The following is a 13575-nucleotide window of genomic DNA, read 5'->3' as shown; positions in this document are numbered from 1 at the left end:
GTACTACAGTACAATTCGTGTGGTGTGAATAAGGGACTTGGCGTCGAACACTGCGCAAAATCTTTCAGTTGAAGGCCATTGATGTAAACTTGTCACCAGAAGTGAGAAACTTGTCATTGAGGCATGCAAGCTTCAAAGTACTGAAAGGGTTGTTCCTAGGTTGACTTCTTGGATAATGAGCTGATGTCGACAAGAAGCGACCCGCCGTAGGAGGGCCTTAATGAATCCCACATCTACGACACGGAACAGAGTAAATGATTTTGGACGTGAAAATGATCTGATGATACAGGGTTGAGGGTGGCGGTCATGAAATAATGGAGCGTGAATGTATTGCAGTGGATGAGACACAGGTGAATTCTCTGAGTGACTTCTCTTGAACATACCGATGACACTGACATGGATTGGTAGCGTTAACCCCAAATATGGATGGTGTGATAGACCAATAGTGATATGACCAGTGAACGGAACAACCCAACTCGACTCGGATGCGGAGTGAAAGTGTCATGTTCAAGAGCGACTTGCTACCAATAAAGTTTCTTCAAGTTTTCTTCCCAATTTTTCCCCAGTCATTGCTGACCAGTACCTCTTTTTTTTGTTAAGCTTGAGGAGGATAACATATGCTCGTTCTATAATTTTCCCTTCGGGCAAACTCGTCGCTATGTTTTAACGAGCCTAGCGACAGTGAAACTCATTCTTGTCTGTATGGATAAGTTTGTCGATATTCAGTTTTAACGAGTTTAACGACAAAGATAACTCTGTCCTTTTCAATTTTAGAGAGTCTGAAAGGGACGTAAAGGAAACTCCAATAATCATTTTTCGTCATATAATCCCTCAAGGCTGAAAAAGTATAAAATAATACGAAAGGGATGAATTTTCAGTAATTTTAACGAGCCGAACAAAACAAGCGCTCAATATTTTTGTGTAATAATCCCTCGGGTCCAAAAATATTAAAATCTAGAGGAGGGATAGCACTCCCGGTCGCTTTAACGAGCTGGAGAGGCCAATCGCTCGGCACTCTTTTCATATTTTACGAGTCGGGTGAAAAGAGCTTAAAGGAGACTTGTTTTTGAGGAACGAGTGATAATTCCAGGTAGCAGCCGGTTCCAGGTAAGGTTTGGAATTTTCCAGTCATGGAAGTGTCACAAGGATGGCTAACAGGATCACTCTTCGCAGCTATTCCTCAAAAGGGGTGAACAATCAAATGAAGGTGAATGATCAGCTAAAACAGAGTGGAGGTGATGATGAGAACACGACCAGGGCTCAAAAGTTGATGATAATGCATTCACAATGGTTATTTACCGGAAATTGGTTCATTTTTTAATGAGCTTAAACTCTCGGGGAAACATTTGCTCATTGCTTATGTTTAATTTTTAACGAGCTTGAACTCCACATAAAAACTGCTCGTGATAATGGTCATCGATTTAATTTCACCGTTAATCACTTTGTTCCTTCAAAGGTTGTATCTCCTGTTCAATTGCTTCATCAAACCGATTAGAAATGAACAATATATGTTTCAAAAATGAGTTAAAACACTAATATTTTACTTGAATTACGTGAAAATTAATTTAAAAGTGGTTTTTACCCCTCATTTTACCATTCCATTTGAACTTTGGTTTGTTGGAGCTTTGGAGGTGCTTTTCCCCCTTTATTTTCACCAGCTGATTTTGGGAGATTCTGTGGACGATTCTCGGTGCCGTCTGGACCAGATAGGAGCTAAACCTGAGCTCTTTAGTTTCATTCCTTCCTTTTTGAATTTTGTGCATGTTTCCCTGTTTTTCTAAGCCTCTGGGGTTTGAAAAATTCGCCCTGGCTCCATCGCACCCTTCCTACATCGAAAGGTGCAATGCATACTGGCTTGGCCATTGGCCAGTCAATATGCATCTCACCTAATACACTGTTGGGGGTGTGATGGTCACGAAAAAGGAAATCTTTGCACTATTTTCTCATGGAATTTTTGACTGTTTTTTGCCAAATCAGGATCCTGACTCTCCTCTTGCTTGTTTTGCAGAGATTTATTGGACCAAAATGGTTGTTACATGGCGAGAACGCGAGCATGAAGAAGAGGACATGCTTGCTTTACATGATCCGGTTACAGTAACTGCACTGCGGAACTATGGCCTGTTCAAGTTTTTCCACATCTCTAGCATGAGGCAACAAATCAACTTATTGCAATATCTTCTCAATGCATGGGATCCTACCAACTAGGTGTTTCAGATCAGAGGCAAATCTATCCCCTTGACTGCCGTGGACATCTATTTTTTGACCGGTTTATCGAGGCATGGTGCCCTTCTTTCATTATCAGGTTCTTCCCGTGGGGGCGAATCCGTGAGAGATTATATTTGCTGGTATTGCAGAAAGGGATCTTAGTCGAGTAGGAATGGCAAGATCAACATCCGAGATGTCAATGACCGGTTCTTGAGGACCATTCTATTCACTTTTACTAGACTGGCTGGTAGTGCGGCTCCTCACATGGCTAACAGATCCTCTATGCAGTACGCCTTGGAATGCCTTGAACAAAAGGTGTTCAACTGGTGTGACGCAGTACTCCCTGTGATGAAAGAACAACTGACCAAGGTAAAAAATGGAAAATTGAAGAACTTTGGCTATGGTTCTATTTTGACCGCTTTCGCCTTGGAAAAGATCCCACTGATGCAGCCGTAGTACATCTCACTTGGCTTACCTCCACGAACTAAGCCACGGATGCAGAGATGGGTCGACCTTATGGCCCGACATGCTAGTCAGTCCCAGGTTTCCTTTTCTGGTACCTTTTTCGAGTGGTTCAACCGTCAAGAGATGGTTTTTTCCGAGTATCCATATGCTGGCATGGATTTCCGGGGTGACCCGGATTTGGTGCTGCCGGCTGGTGAGCAGTGGGGTGCTATCGGTAAATTTTCTGACCATATCTCTATTCATCATTTCTTTTTATAATGTTCTTGTTCTTTCTTCTATCAGGACTAATCAAAACTCATGTGCTCATGCAGATATTGGACCAGTTCGGCCAGTAGTATGTCTGAGAGTACCAACTGTCGCTCCAGCAGGAGAGGCTGTGGGGAGGGCTATCCTTCGCGACCTTGATGTGGCCGAGACTCTTTCAGCATTACAAGATCAGATCGAGGGCCTCACTCTTGGTATTTCGTACATGAAGACCAACGAGCTGCCCCTGAGGTTGCAGCGACATACTACTGGCGTGCCGAGTCGATGGACTAGGCTTTTACGCATGATTGCACAGGTGGTGACTTGTTATCACCAACATCATTAGACTAGGGTGCCCCCTATCATTTTGAGTTTTGGGTCATTTGACCGATTTTGTCCTGGTTACAGAACATTATGTATGAACCATAAACAGTTATATATATATATATATATATATATATATATATTTTTTTTTTTTTTTTTTTTTTTTATTTTCGGAGCTTTATTTTGGTTGAGTTACGTGATCTTGATGCAAATATTTGATGAAATGCTTCTTTTATAAATGTTGCAAATGTCTATCTAACACATAATTTGCCAATGAGTCTGTTAATGTGTTTAAGTTTCTGGAAATATGCTGATATTGAATAGAATCAAACTGCCTTTCCAAAATCTTGACCCTTAGGAACATGCGATAGATAGCTGGATTCCGTACGGAGTAGATACTGGTGAGCTGTAGGATGACGAGTTGTGAGTCTAGCCTGACAACTAGTCGGCGCATGCCATGCATAATGACATCAGAGAGGAGCTCTATCAATGCGTTGTATTCAGCAATATTTTTCATTGACCGACCAATACATACCCCTCTGAAACTTACTAACTCGCTGCTTGGATTGAAGATGGCCCAGGCCACAGAAGATAGGTTCCGCGAACTACGACTCGCTCCGTCGGCATATCCAACAAATGATTCCAATAGGTCTGACATCTGCAACAAATGTAAAAGTGGATCACTTAACCAAAACAATTACCCTTAGGAAAAACAAAAATGTAACAAAAGCACACAGGTTACTATCTTGAGTCAAGCATAGTAACGCTTAAGTTACAACCCATTGCAAGGTTGCGCCAGTGGAATCCCATCATAATCTACTAACTCATATGCTCCTTTTGCTAATACACGTTTAACAATATAGGGGCCCATCCATAAGGATTTGAACTTAGCTGCTCCCAATTTGTCAGATTCCTGGTCGTAAAGTAAGACCAGGTCACCTTCTGAGAAGACACGGGGTTTGACATTCTTGTCGAACTGCGCCTTGACTCGTTTCTTATGGGCTTCATTAGCCAAAGCGGCATCACGACGGGTTTCATCCAATTGGATTAGTTCCAAGAAACGAGCCTCTTCTTCTGAAGTTCCGGGGAGAAGGTCGACTGTGAGTTTGAGGGACGAGATTTCACACTAAACCAATAAGATTGCCTCCAAGCCATACACTAGTTGAAAGGGTGTAAACCGGGTTGCATTCCTCACCGATGTCCAGTATGCCCACAAGGCTGAGTACAGGATTAGGTACCAACTCCTTTTGTGGACTCCAATCATCCTTTGCAGCATCTGCTTCAAGACCTTGTTGATTGCCTCAACTTGTCCATTAGCCTGTGGATAATACGGAGTAGAGTTGTCGTGCGACAGCCCTAATTTGGCAGCCAACTCAACCATCATGTGATTGTGAAAATGCGATCCATGATCTGTGACTATGGCCTGTGGAATGTCGAATCTGGAGACTACATGACTAAAAAAGAAGAGGGCAGCCGTTTCGCCACTGTTGTTTAATGTAGGCATCATCTCGGCCCATTTGGTAAAATAGTCTACTGCGACTATGATATACCCATGCCCCCCGGTCAAGGTGGGGTTACATGTCATGAAATCTATGCCCCATTTGGCAAATAGCCCAACAGCAACTATTGGTTGCAGAGGTGTGGGTGGTATTCTAGTTTTTCGATCAAAGATTTGACATGCATGGCAACTTTTGACTATGGTTATGCAATATTTAAACATTTTTGGCCAGAAGTATCCTGCTCGTAAAATATTTTGCATCATAGCGTAACCAGATTGATGCCCCCCCCACGACGGTAAAGTGTATCACCAACGATCATGTAGTCTTTTGCTTGGTATCGAATGCGTCGTTATTCCAAGCGGGAGGTATTAGACTTGTATGTTTGGGTTTGGAGATAGATTATTATGTCTCCATACCACGGATTGCTTGAATATATCAGAAACAAAGATTCGTCCACGATTGCTTCTTCTGATGTTACATCGTTGGACGACGATGGGAGATCTCATAGTAACTCCGCGAAAACCAGGGATTTCTTCGATCTGGATTTTATAAATTCCAAATCAAACTCTTGTAGAATTTCTATCCATTTTGAATATTTGCCCCCCAGCAACTGTCGCGACAATATATAAGTCATGGGGTTGCAATCTGACAGAATGGTAGTTTTTCGAAAGAGGATATAGTGTCAAAATCTCTGTATCGCTTGAACAGCTACGAGAGCTAGCTTTTCAACGTAGGAGTACTTTCTTTCTGTATCATTTAAGTTTCTGCTTAAATAATATATAGGATTTTCAATTCCATTGTCTTCTTGAACTAAAACCATTGCGATGGTTGTATCCGTTGCAGCTAGATACAGGTTAAAGTCTTTTTGATAATCAGGAGCATACATTAATGATGCTTTCATTAGGGATTCTTTTAAAGCATCAAAGGAAGCTTGCGCAACCTGATCCCAGACGAAGGGTACTTCTTTTTTTAATAGACGAGTATAAACTTTAGCAAGTTCGGCGTAATTTGGAATGAACCTCCTCAGAAAGTTTGCTTTCCCTTAGAGTTTTTGAATCTGAAGCAAATTTGAAGGTGGAGGCAAATTGATGATTGCCTGAACCTTACATGGGTCGAGACGAATCCCGTCCTTTGAGACCACAAAGCCAAGTAAACGACCAGAACTGACACAGAATACACATTTGTGTGGATTGAGTCATATCTTGTAGTGTCGGCAACGTAGAAATATCGCTCTCAAATGTTGCGGATGATCGGTCCGCTTTTGCGAATGAGCTGGAAGATCATCGAGATATGGTTGAACGATGTTTTTGATGTCATGGAAGGCATAATTCATTGCCCTCTGAAATGTTGCCCCTGCGTTATTTAAACCAAAGGGTAGCTTGCGATATGAAAATGTGCCCCACGGACAAATAAATGCAGTCTTTGACTGGTCATGTGGGCGGATATTTATTTGATTATACCTGGAAAATCCATCCATAAATGAAAAGATTTCACATCCGGTGCATTCATCAATTATCTGGTCAATGAAGGGTGTAGGGTAGTTGTCTTTCGGACAAGCTTGATTTACATCCCTATAATCGACGCACACTCTAATCGTTCCTTGTTTTTTCATTACAGAAACAATATTCGATACCCAATCAATTAGAGGAACCGGGTAAATAAAACTAGCATGGAGAAGTTTTTCAACTTTTGCCTTGATGGAAGCGGCTTTCTTGGGGTGCACCTGTCGTAGCCGTTGTCGTACCGATTTGACATCTGGATGCATCTTAATTTCGTGTTCAACTATGCTCAAGTCAATGCCTGTCATTTCATCATACGACCAAGCAAAGACATCTCTGAATTCGCGAAACGAGCGTTATATATTTCCAGATCTGAAGGAGAACAATATTTTCCGACATGAATATTCTCTACAACATCTGTTTTGGTCGAGATATTTATGGAGATAGTCTCTTCAATATTGGACAAGTTTCGCTCAGAATCCACCGTGTTTACAGTATTTGATAGAAAATAAAAAACCGAGGGATGATGAAGGTCAATAGGAATATCTTCTTTGTAATCCAAAAGATGGGAACGATGGTGGTAATCTTCCCATGGTGCCCCGTCAATCATCATTGACTGAACAATTCCTTCATCTGTATAATGTACTTGCGACCAAGGATCTGAAGGGGTACCATATTCTTTAGACCTATCTATCCAAATGATTGATGAGAATTGATTTGGGTTTGCCTCCCATGCCGAAAACATTGATTGCTACAAGATTTCTATTGGGCTTGTAGGCAATACCTGTAGATGATCCGTTTTAATATCGTTTTCAGAGATCTTTTGAATAGAAGATATGATATTGCAGGTTCCCACTGTCGCCACTTCTGCCATATTGATTGGAGGCGGTAGGGCAAAAGTCCCCATTAATATAGGGTCTTTTAGTAGGCCTACTTCGACATTTTGAAGCGAGTGGGGGCTTTCGTGGATTATCAGAATGCTTCCCGTAACTTGTGAACTGTTGGGGAGAAATTTCTGTTGGTCGACGATTGTAATTCCTCCTTGAAAGGGAAATGCAATCTTCTTGAAATAGGTCAACACAACGGCTGCCATAGCATATATCCAGGGTCTTCCCAGTAGGATGTTGTAATCGAGGTTTCCGTCAATTACTTCAACATCTATTTCTACTATTTTGCCCCCCAGTTCGACTTGCAAGTTACTTAAAATCCCGTATGGGGTGTATGTTCGTCCATCAAATGCTTTTAATGTTGTCGAAGATCGCGACAAGGGTGGAGATCCTAAAGCTTTCCAGCAACTCATCGACATAATACATGTAGATGCCCCCTCATCAATAATTGTTCAATGAATAGTTTTGTTGAGGGCTTTCACTTGAATAAGGAAAGCTAGTTGAGCTGGTAACTGAGGGTCATATCCTTTGTGATTAAAGGACACAAGATTGGAATCCGTTGGGTCAATCCCACCTATCGCTGATAATAAAGCCTGCTTTTGAGAGGGGAAATTTTGCAGTACCTCAAGTGTCGACATAGTGGATGGCGATTGGGCCAGATCCTCCACTATATTATAATGTTGTGCTACTCTGGCACAAGGATTAAATGTCAATTTGTGTACTACTCCCTTTGGCGGCTTTATTGTTAGTTCAGGAATGATGGGTGGCACAACTTCGATCGAAGTTGTTGTCGAACTACTGGGTTGATCATTGGCCTTGTTGTCCGACAGCTGTGGATTCCCGTAATCTTTATTCCTTGTTGATATCAAAGCATCATTTTGCTGCTTTGAAACCGAAAACATTAGCACTTGGGACGGGGAAGCATTGTCACTAGCAACCAGATTTGTTCCTGGATTTGGAAACAGATCAGTCAATACTGTCGAGGTTTTTGAATTCTTGAAGAATTTTCTAAGCTCAGCTTTATACGGACACTCTCTTGTCCAATGATCCTCATCACATATTAGGCATGGACGATTTGGTTTCCTATCTCCAGAAGGGTTTGCAGAAGATTTTTCAGGGGATGACTCTTCCTATTTCTTCTTCTTCCCTTTCTTTTTCTTCTTGCCTCCTGGTTGCTTGGTTTCTTTTCCTTTGTCAGTTGATACAGAATTTACTTCCAAGGCGAGAAGTTCTTCATTTGCATTTTGACCTGAAACCATACAGGCTTTCTTCGACTTAGCCTTTACGGTTTTCGTGCTGATCGTTCCTATCATGCCGTCCCCGGCATGAGAGTCTTTGTTTTATTTAGGAGATGGAGGAATGGAAAATTCTGGTCTAGGAGCATCAGGGATTTTATCGTAGAGCATGCCAGACTGAGTATAGATTAAGTCTAAATATTGCGCACGAGCAATTACTTGCTCTTAAGTGACAACTCCTCCCTTTGCCACATCTTCCGTAATAGAAGGTAACAACGACTTAATAAACCATTCAGCCAATAGCTGATTAGGGACATATGTTTTTACGATTCTATGATGACGTCTCCACTCATGAATATGATCGGATATGTGAGTGGTTGTCGTTTGCTTGAAATTGGTAAGAAGCTCTGTTCCCATTTCGTACCTTATGGGTAACTGAAAATGGGTTAAAAGGGTTGTGGCTAGGGTATTGAAGTTATCAAACAAAGCTCTAGGCAATTCGATATACCATTTTGCTACCAGACCAGTTAACGTTTGCTGAAAAAAGTGAAGCCTGATCGAATCATCATTTAGAGTGTTAGATGAACACCACAGGTGAAAGGTCATCACATGATTCGAGGGGTCTTCACCCGGATTTCCATTAAATTTAGGAATATCTGACAGAAGTTTATGAGGAATCACTGGCCACCAAGGGGCGTAGGCGATTGGATCGTTTGTTAGCCGGTTTAGATCTAATAACTCTAAAGTTGCCACGAAGGGCAACTGTTGATTCAGGTTCGCCGAAGCGCACCCAGGATAAGATGGGATTTCTTGAGCAGTGGGTCTTTGCATACCAGCATAGTGCATTTGATGTTCATAACTTTGATAAGGCTGATGGGCATAACCATTATGAAATGGTTGATGTTGTCCATTTTGAATATACGGCTGCCCATTACTTGCAAAGACTTGGTGCTCAGATCCTTGGTAAACTTGTTGGAATTGTGGTTGTTGATATTGCACCAACCATGGTTGTGAGACCATGTGTTGTTGCCCAATACTGGCTGTTTGACCAAGATGAGGGGTAATGGTACCCGTTTGAACCTGGGTCACTCCAGTTAAGGAGCCACTAACCGATGATTGTGGTGGCGTCGCAGGGACAAGGGGTTGTTGGATTGCGACTTGAGAGACTTGAGGTTGGCATACAACAGGTAACGCTTGTACTTGCGACACCGTCACAATAGCCGGTGTAGTGGGGATATTTGACATAGGCATACTTTGTTGCATTGAGTATACAACTCTTGGTTGTTGAGGTAGTATTGGTATCCAACCACTGGATGTAATTCCAGCATAACCTGAATTCTGTTGTGAACTCTCGTATGTTTGACCTCCCGGAGGTGACAATGAAAGGGCATATTGCCCTCCATACGGCGGTAATCTGGTGCTTAAGGGAATTATTTGCCTTTGAGGACCGAACTGCCCAAATTGACATTGTGAAGGATCAATTTGCTGAGACTCAACATAAGAGATTCCAGATATTATTCCGGATGAACAAACGGGAACAGACCATACCGTCGAAACAGCCCCTGGATGGATCCCATCCAGTGATTGAGAGCTAGTTGCGACAGATGGTACACTGGCAAACATTTTCGGAGTAGCAGCAGGAAGTTCTGCCGCTGCTGTGTCAGATGACACAGTCCTAGATGTCGACAGTTGTTCAGACATATCTAGTCTATCAAAAAGGTTTCCTAGCAATTCTACAGGAACTTCCAATAATGGTAGACTAATTTCTGATGAAGAAGGATATAGAGTCACCCCTACTCTAAATTGTGATGGAGTACTAGATGGTGGATCCTCCGCAATATCTTCTATAGCAATCAAACCAAGTGGAAGAGGTAGACCGTCAGGTCCGTAGAATATTTTCGGTGCCGAAGAAGGTATAGATTCTGTAGTGCCTGATGTTTTGGGAACAACACCTTCCGAATCAGCTATGGATGGAGTCGGTTCAGGTATAGAAGTGTTTACCCTCACACTAGGATCAGTTCTACTATCCTCTTGTGGCTGTAGAGCTTCTTCTGTAAAGGCAGGGGTACTAGAAATGTTCAGAGTAACCGGAGTATCCGAGGGTGTCGGAACACTTGTTCCAACCTGACCAAGGGACTTTGAGCCGATTAAACGAGTTCACTTTGTCTGGAATAGTTTTGATTCTGGGGACAAAGACGGTTGACTCGTAAGTCTCCGCGAACAACGAGGTTTCAATTGACTTTCCTCCACGATTGCGGATTACTTGATCAGCTAAAAATAAAGGTGAAAATTTTTGCGAATTAAATGAATTTTAGACGCTTTGACACAACTTGTTTTTTCAATTTTTAAGAGTCAAGAAAAAACAAAAGATGACTCTAGTCACCTTCGATTTTTAATGAGCCTGAAGTGAAAAGTGCTTAGATGGACCTTTTCCTTTAAGGAGTCTGAAAAGGAATGAAAGAGACTACTCTGGAAATCTAGACAGAGGGATTACCAAACCAATCGCAAAACTGCATAATACTTTTTACGGTACGGCAGTCAATCTTCCCGAATGTTGTGTTCAGTGCATTGCGATCGATAGGGCGGCAGACACGGCTTCCTATGGATAAAGGATATAGCCTATTGTGGTCTCCCAATATATACTCAATGGTACGTGGGAGCACAAGTCCGTATTGGCACTTGTCGTCTCAAAGAGGAGGAATCACCCAACCAACAGTGAAAGTGACAGTTACTAGGCTTTACGACACCAGAATACGTCTCTAGCCTAGACTTCTAGATGTTGTGTGTTAGGTTCCAAAGTGTTTTTAGGTTCACTAAATTTATTTTACAGTCAATCTTTCTTAAGAAATTTTCCTTTCAAGTTCACCACGTGATGTAGATGTACAATTCCTAAAATGTAATCTAAGATGATAAACAATCGTTTAATCTTCCTTTTGCAATGAAAATCCTAGCTACTAAAGAAAGAGAAATGATATTCTTTCAACATAGAGCAGAGAGCACTCACTAGATGCACTGTCCTAAATCAAACCAACAAGCAGTCTAAATGCAAATGCACATGCATGTATTTTTTTTCAGATTTCTTAATGTGTGAATGACAAGAAGAATGCTAAGTACAAATCTGAATTATCTTTTCCAAGCAACAGTACTAACAATTTTCTCTTCAAAAAACGAAAGGAAGACAACAATGACACTTTACTATTTTGAATTGAAAACTGCTTTCGACACTTGAAAAACTACTAATCCAAATCAAATACAAGATTGACTGTGTAATCGACCATTAAGAACATTAGAATTCTTTTCTTTGACTGAAAACGACACTTGCGACACTTTCAAATCAAAAGATGACAGTTCGACTATGCTACTACTTTGTAAAAGAGAACTGAAAATGGTGAAAAATACATTAAAACATTCACAGTTCTTTTCACAATGGAGGCGGAAAGATGGAAAGGAAGGGGGTTTCGGCAATGGTATACTGATCATAGACAGCAACACTCCTGAATAGAGCTTAAGAGAGTGAACACAGAAACCAAAATCTGAGAGCAGAAGAGGTCTTTTCTGATCAGCGCACCTGTAACATAGGGAAAGTGCGATGCAGCGCACCTACTGCACACGAGAAGTGCGATGCATCCAGATTCCCAAGAGTAAAAGGCGCGATGGTCTAGGGACGAGAATTCAACTGGGTTCTGGGTCACAGTTTGCAGCTCAGTTCAGGGATTTAGGCCGGGCAAGTGATGTATAGTAAATATAAATCACAGGGGTTGATCTAATGAGGTTACTAGAGCCACCACTAGGGCAATTAGAAAGTTTGCAAATTGATTGTTCAATTTATAAACAAAACCCAGAGATAGACTGAAGTACCATTGATCTACTTTGCACTTGCATAGAAAATGCAGTTTGAAGGCTAGCTGGCTTGACTTCAGGCTCCGTCTGTAAGTTTATAAACAAACAAATATAGACAAACAAACAATATATTCGCTCCCCAGTGGAGTCGCCATTTTGTTATCGGGAAATCTAGTGTCCACTCGGAGCTGCGAGTCCCACTAAGACTGGTAGCTATCTTAGAAACAAACAAACTAAAACTACTTCCGTTTTCCTTTATGAGAAGTAGATAAGAGTGGAATGAAGGACACCAACCTCAGTCTTGCGCTTGGTTCCTTGCTCGGTTCCTCTCCCTTCTTACAGATCCTTGCCGCTTCTCCTTCGTCTACCCAGCTTCAAAGAGCGCCTGTGGAATCAAAGCAGCATAATACTATCAAAGAACAAAGATCTACAATCATAAACAATATAGGACCATATGTATATTGACCACACAAATGCATATATCATCAAATATACAAGGATGTGGAGGAAAACTTGAATAGCTTTATTAATATCAAGAATAGCAAAGAGGATTATAACCAATTTTTCTAACCCAACGTCATCCTCCAGCATGAAAGCCCTTCTTTCACCTCATGAAAAGCTTAGATCACCCAACACTATGATATTCCAACAAGAAACAAACATCACTTCCTTACAAGATACAAAATTCCAGCCTCCGGATCTCTGGGATGAGGGATCCATATATAGATGATTGCAAGGGGGTGAATCAGCTTCTGGGATTTTGATTAGTGTCCTCTCTCTGGTAGTTCTTGATTCCACTTGGAGATTGATGATCTATTACTCGTCCCTGGGTGAATTCAGAGAGGCAAGTGTCATAGGAGAAGTTTCTGGAAGATTCCATGATCATCCACCTCACAAACTGTCTCTGCCATTTGTCCACTCTCGCCCATGGCACCCCATAGAAGGGCTTTTCAGTATGCATCGCACCTCCCGTGTGCATTAGGTGGGATGCATTGCACTTTGACGATGGAGCAGGTGAGATGGTCCAGTTTTGACCAGTTCTGAGTAGTTTCCTATGGAGAACTTCTAGGAGATGACGCAATCAGCTGACCTTGTTCCTTTAGAGTATGAAACAACACTTTTAGGGACTTAGGAGCCCTTGGTTTATGGACATGTTTGATTGGGGTTGCAGTGCCCAAAAATGTCTATAACACGATGGCTACATTGGAAATATCAATTCACGTGAGTGGGCCCATGCACTATTTAGCGTAGGAGTAGGAGTAGTGTTTTCTTATTATTTGCTTTGCTTGCATGTTTTTCTTTGCTTACTTGTTTTTCTTTCTTTTGCCTCTTCTCTTTTCTTCTTTGCTTGTTTTCTTTTTATGCTCTCATAAGTTTA

This window comes from Pinus tabuliformis, chromosome 1_2 (assembly GCF_031772625.1).
Source record: "Pinus tabuliformis cultivar Carrire ecotype Pingquan chromosome 1_2, CPIR1, whole genome shotgun sequence".
NCBI lineage: Eukaryota > Viridiplantae > Streptophyta > Pinopsida > Pinales > Pinaceae > Pinus > Pinus tabuliformis.
The sequence above is the reverse complement of the archived record's forward strand: the minus strand, read 5'-3'. Positions refer to the sequence as shown.